We start from the raw sequence: 6,919 nt of genomic DNA, 5'->3' as shown, positions 1-6,919 counted from the left end.
AAGGAGGAGACCATGGGTGGGAGGGAGACAGGGTGTGGGGGTGGGATAAAGAAGAGTAAGTAGGGGGTGGTGATGGTGCTGGTGGGGTGAGTTGTTCATTTCTGGAACGTCGCTCCAGTTCCACTCGGGAATGATGGAAATATTTTACGTAGCCAAACCCAGAGTGGAAGGTGTATGGTAATCATGTCGGGGAAGGAATGCCAAATATGTGCGTGAGAACGAAGCTGTGACCTGAGAGCTGCAGGAATTATGGGCCAGAATCCCACAGACCCAGAGGAAGCACACACACCCATATCCAACACACACACATCATATACTAATGGTACTCCACCAAGCACAGATCCATCTCACATAACGTATTCCCAGAATTTAAAACATTCTACTATACTGAACTAAACCCAGAAGTTTAGAAAACAACCACTCTCCTTCTCATAGCTGGGAGGATACACACTGTACAATAACCAGACAGGTACAGGCCTATAATAATGTAGAGTTCAAGAACACTTGCCAGAGCTTTGCTATACACGCACCACTTGAAACATTTAACCTACATTACTTTGCTGTTCTGGTGTTATGGCTGAGTATGCGATCTACTGTAGCAGGTTGTTTAGTTTAGCTAACAAACTGTCAGGGCCCAGGTCTCATAAAATGATTACACTGTATGAGGTAGCTGAGTTTATACTCCCACCTGGTGGCCACCCTCTGACAACATCACCTCATAATACAGTTTAACATTAAGGATCTTCATCATTCATTTTAATTAAAATTTTAACAGAAAAATAACATGAAAATAAGTTTTGATCATAATCAAAACTTTTGACAGTGAATCTGTAACACTATCATTTGTGGTTATAGATGAAGCTGGCTTTAATATTGAGATTTAAATGCAAATTGGCTTTTAATTGTTGTACTTCCTGTTAACTGCCCAAGAACAAGCAAATGCTAATCTCTGCGAGTTCTGCAAATGTTCAAACACATGTACCCAATTTAAACAGTTTCAATACATGTTCACATGATGAAGGTTGAAGGTGTTGAAACATGAGTACAAGTGGTTGGGTTGTTTTGGATTTTAAGTGTGTTAACAAGAGAGTGAAACAGAAATAGCCCAACTAAAGGCCAGTTTGCAGCACCTTACTTAATTATATAATGAGAAAGTAAACTGAATAAACAAAAACATAAAACACAGGTTTCTCAAAAACTATTGGCCCTACACCGCCAAGTGTGTGTTGGATCTGGGTAGCAGTCAAGCTGGTTGTCTATACTACATCCATGGTCCGGCTGCTGCTTCAACTCTCCTGAAGAGCTGTGGGGTTGAAGGTAAGATTCCTGTTTAAAAGGTTGTTGTGAGTTATATCATGAAAGCAGATATTAACATATGTAAGAGTAAGGTCTACCACAATATTTATACTCTGCATTCTGTGTTAGACCATTAATTTACATGTGTAGACTTCTCATGCCAGTCTGTCACGCTAACGTCAATTAACGGCCGCGATGACGTCATCCAGATCAAGGGTTCTGATCCTGTATGGTGTGTCATGATATTAGTTACCTGTTTTCAGCTTTATTTACTGTACTTTTTTTTCTTTACAAACACTGTTGAATTTACTTGTAGTTTATTGTTGTGAAGTACTAAAGCACAGTCTGTGCCACTGTAACAGTTTTTAAATCTAACGTCACTGATTTTAGCTAACGTTAGCTAGCAGTCACGAGTTAGCCGTTGGTGACATCGACCGTTAACGTTAGCGTTTTGTGTTTTTGTTGGTCATATTACACTGAACCAGCACTTTGGTGTCAAACTTTTACCGGGGTATTTAAAAATGTAATTTTGAATGGAAGCACAAGAGATGATTAAGCTAACGTCAGTTCCTAGCTAGCTTCGGTGTAAGCCCTGGTTGTACGTGATACCATATACACCGATCAGCCAAAACATTATGACCACCTGCCTAATACTGTTTACATAGGAGTCAACGTAGCAGTTGGTTGGCACTCGTGTCACTCTGCAGCTCGCTCTACATCTTCTATGAATCCATTTGTTTCCACAGTTATACTGTCAGGAAGAGCACAGATGTGTCTACAATTCAGTGAAAAACTTGCGTAAAAGGAGTGAAAACTGTGGTCGTGAGGACAAGTTAGATTTTGTTTTAGACAAATTCAGCCTCACCACTCTAGGTGTGATATCACCACTGCAGCCCCTAGCTCTTTCTCTTCATAGAGACCATTGTACAGTATTTCTCGTTTTCAACCATTTTAACAAAGATTCAAATAAATTTTAATCTTTTGAAAAGTACAAATGGAAGTTAAGAGTTTAATCTATAGTCGGGCAAGCTCATCATCAGTGAGCCATGGGCGTTCATGACCCCGTCGCCAGTTCACCCTTTGTCTTTTCTTAGGCCACTGTTGGTAGGTACTAACCACCGCAGACTGGGAACACCCACCAAGAACTGTAGTGTGGGAGATGCTCTGACCCAGTGATCTTACCATCAGAGTTTGGCCCTTGTCAAAAGTCACTCAGATCCTTTCACTTACCCATTTTTCCTGCTTCCAACACATCAACTTTGAGGACTAAATGTTCACTTGCTGCCTAATATACCCTACACACTGACAGGTGCCACTGTAACAGATAGTATTATTCACTTCACCTGCCAGTGGTCATAATGTTATGGCTGATCGGTGTAATTTGTCATGTTATGGTTTCACTTGAATATACATAATTGCATTTCGGATAATTAAAATGGCATTTTGACTAGATGAAATTATAGCGCAACTAACAAAAATGATCATTCAAGATCTCTACAGTTGTATCATCAGTAGGAATGTCAGTTTTAAATATCTACAATTATGTTTCGACTAGTCACACTTTCTTTTTGGATATCCTAAATGACATCACTGTGCCATTTTAGCATTTATTGGTGGAATTCATATTACAGATACTGTATCTACAATGTATTTGCAATTAGCAAAAGCTATAATTTAAGGTAAATGCAACTCAGTTTTGACTAGACAGTTTTAAAGAGATCTGCAATTACACTTTGACTAGTAATTCCTCATTGACTTGAATGCCCATCTGAAATGTAAATTCCAGATAGCTGCAATTACATTGACATTCAAATTAAAGATATCTTTAATGGAGCATTGGTGTCTGTGATGTCACTTTGGATGTTCACCATCATTTAGCTTCTGGGGCTAGGGAAAGGGGTGTGTTAAAAAAATAGCAGTGTGGCATTCAATCAGTGAGGTCATCAATTTTGTGAAATAACAGGTGTGAATCAGGTGGCCCCTATTTAAGGATGAAGCCAGCACTTGTTGAACATGCATTTGAAAGCCTGAGGAAAATGGGTCGTTCAAGACATTGTTCAGAAGAACAGCGTACTTTGATTAAAAAGTTGATTGGAGAGGGGAAAACCTATAAAGAGGTGCAAAAAATTATAGGCTGTTCAGCTAAAATGATCTCCAATGCCTTAAAATGGAGAGCAAAACCAGAGAGACGTGGAAGAAAACGGAAGACAACCATCAAAATGGATCGAAGAATAACCAGAATGGCAAAGGCCCAGCCAATGATCAGCTCCAGGATGATCAAAGACAGTCTGGAGTTACCTGTAAGTACTGTGACAGTTAGAAGACGTCTGTGTGAAGCTAATCTATTTTCAAGAATCCCCCGCAAAGTCCCTCTGTTAAAAAAAAGGCACGTGCAGAAGAGGTTACAATTTGCCAAAGAACACATCAACTGGCCTAAAGAGAAATGGAGGAACATTTTGTGGACTGATGAGAGTAAAATTGTTCTTTTTGGGTCCAAGGGCCACAGACAGTTTGTGAGACGACCCCCAAACTCTGAATTCAAGCCACAGTACACAGTGAAGACAGTGAAGCATGGTGGTGCAAGCATCATGATATGGGCATGTTTCTCCTACTATGGTGTTGGGCCTATTTATCGCATACCAGGGATCATGGATCAGTTTGCATATGTCAAAATACTTGAAGAGGTCATGTTGCCTTATGCTGAAGAGGACATGCCCTTGAAATGGTTGTTTCAACAAGACAATGACCCCAAACACACTAGTAAACGAGCAAAGTCTTGGTTCCAAACCAACAAAATTAATGTTATGGAGTGGCCAGCCCAATCCCCGGACCTTAATCCAATCGAGAACTTGTGGGGTGATATCAAAAATGCTGTTTCTGAAGCAAAACCAAGAAATGTAAATGAATTGTGGAATGTTGTTAAAGAATCATGGAGTGTAATAACAGCTGAAAGGTGCCACAAGTTGGTTGACTCCATGCCACACAGATGTGAAGCAGTTATAACAAACTGTGGTCATACAACTAAATATTAGTTTAGTGATTCACAGGATTGCTAAATCCTAGAAACAAAAACGTTTGTACAACATAGTTTTGTGTTTGTACAGTCAACGGCAGACACTGCTATTTTTTTGAACACACCCCTTTCAACTAATTGCCCAATTTCACAGCCTTAAGAGCGTGCATATCATGAATGCTGGGTCTTGTTTGCTTTCTGAGAATCTACTGCACCTACTGGTAACTTGTTTGCCATGTAGCAATAAAAAATATACTAAAAACCTGGATTATTCTGGTTAGTCACATTGTACTGCTATTATTTTGAACAATACTGTATGTTTGGGATGCAGGGACTTAAAGGTGAAGCCTCTGGCCAGCATCTCTGTCAAGTTAAAAGGGCAACGTCAGCACTCACCTGAATATTTACACATTTATATTTCAAATCTCATTTGTTCACTGTAATACTATCTAGTTTTACTGTTTTTATTACTGCTTCAGGTTATTGGTGAATGGAGCTCATCTTTGTTACATAGTGTATCCCTATGCAGCAAAGCTAGCGGTTGCATTATCATAAATTAGAAAGTTATGGAAATTATTTAACTGTCTTTAGAATCAAATAGGTAACATAACAAAAGTACAGTCTGTCAAGTTTGGACCAAAATGCCAGTTAAATCATAATGTTTAACATCGTCCTTTTCATATCTAATGCAGCTGTTCTACACTTTGAGCTCCATGATTTGTGCTGACCAGCGGCAGTGAGGATAACATGGAAGGGGCAAGGGATGTTGTCCGACGTCGTTTTGGATATCCAAAAATCACGTGACCGATATAATTTCAGATAGCCAAAAAGGAACTACGACTGGTCAAAATGTAAATGTAGATATACTGAATTGTCACTTACTAGCCAGAATGCAATTTTAGACATCTAAAATGATAGATTTGACTACACACATTGCAAGTTTCACCAGTCAAAATGCAAATGTAATATCTGAATTGCAATTATGGATAGCAACACTACCTTTTTTGTTAAAACAGCATTCATGAATACCTTTAGAAAATATCCATATCTTTGTAGGTATCTTAAAAGCAATTAACTAGTCACAAATCAGATTTAAGATATCTATACTATAACATTTTGACTAGTTTCGCCTCCAGCTTTAGATATCTCCAGTGGAATTTTGACTAGGCAAATTTTAATTTGTGATTTGTCCAAAATCATTTGTATATCTTTTAGATGTACCAAATTAAAGATAAAGTAACTGAACTGATTCTTTACTTTTTGAACACATGGTCCAATAAAAAAAAAAGTCAAGACTATTAAAATCATCACAGGTGTGAGCTGCTTCTTAGAGAATTTGATAAAACAAATTTACCTGTGCTGCTCTCCATGTTGATACCAACTTGTTTCATAGCCTTTGTTTAGACTTTCCAAGCAATTGCCTTGAGACCATGAAATGCTGTGGTTTCCAGAAAAACTGTATTTGATTTTAAGAGTCCGTTTTAAGCATTTTCTTGTCATTGCAGAATTAGCAAAATTCTTTGTTCCCTGCTGCTTGTCTGAAACACAAAAGGAAACTGAAGGGCTCGAGTGTTGCATCAACATGACAGAGAAGCAGCAGAGCACAAATCCACCCACACATACACAGACAAGAACAGACAGACAATTAGACACTCATTCATGTTGCAATTTGCTCAGCACTCCACCACTGTCAAGTACTTTATTCACAATAAGGTCAATAAGGTTCTTTAAAAAATCATTTTAATATACAACACAATTTTTGACAAGACAACTCCGTTTACAGATAAATTTGAGCTTGAGTTCCAGCTTCTCTCATAACCAAAGCAAGCATGTAGATGATGGGGGGGGGAGATGGAGTGAAAGGGACAGATGAATGAGGGTAAAAGCTAGAAGAATGAGGAAAAAGACTAAGAGAGAGAGGACTATGCTTAGTATGATTTTGTACTAAGAACCAAAATACTCAAAATTAGAAAATAACAGTAATAAAAAAAACAAAGTTAAAGGGAAGGGGGGGGGAAGCAGAGGTGTACCTGGATGCTGTATCCAAGGCAACCTCACATGCATGTCTGTCTGTTGCTTCTGCTGTGTTCTGCCATTTCACAAGTCCACATACACAAGCACACACTCATTCAAACTTGAGTGTGTGTGCCCCCATATATTCCAAGTGAGTGTGCATCTCTGGGGGAGGGAGCGAGGGGGGGGGGGGGTGGAGAGAGGGACAGGGAGGAGTTGGGGGAGCAGGGAAGTCCTCCCGAACACACTTCTCCCTCATCCACTCACTCCATCTCCCATCCTTCCCTCCTTTCCAAGAGCTGAGTAAAGAGTCTGTCTCCCGTATCACAGCTCCAGTCATCCTCTGTCCAACCGTGCCGCTGTCTGTGTGTAATATATAAATGATTCCATATATGTGGAATGCTGTTTTGGCAGGGGCTGAAAACCTAGGAGAAGCTGCTTTAAGTTTGTATCAAGGGGAGAGAAGGGAGCTTGTAACTTACATAAAGTCTAAGTTAATACTGTCATTAACATAAATTAGTAGTAGAAGGTGAACTTCTTGGGAGAGTTGCACTGGCTGTGTAGTAGGGCATCCGCATCAGTGTTGACCTATGTGTG

General features: G+C 39.4%; 1 long non-coding RNA gene across 1 annotated transcript; it reads right to left on the bottom strand.

Moving 5' to 3' along the window:
- Positions 1-351: 351 nt before the first annotated feature.
- On the bottom strand, positions 352-1,512 carry LOC109951206 (uncharacterized). Its single transcript, XR_002273584.1, has 2 exons — positions 1,439-1,512; positions 352-1,303 (listed from the first exon to the last, which is right to left on the bottom strand). It is a non-coding gene; the product is annotated as an uncharacterized LOC109951206 (long non-coding RNA).
- Positions 1,513-6,919: the final 5,407 nt, after the last annotated feature.

This window comes from Monopterus albus, unplaced genomic scaffold (genome assembly GCF_001952655.1).
Source record: "Monopterus albus unplaced genomic scaffold, M_albus_1.0 scaffold370.1, whole genome shotgun sequence".
NCBI lineage: Eukaryota > Metazoa > Chordata > Actinopteri > Synbranchiformes > Synbranchidae > Monopterus > Monopterus albus.
Note: the sequence above shows the minus strand (reverse complement) of the source record. Positions and strands in the feature narration are given on the sequence as shown.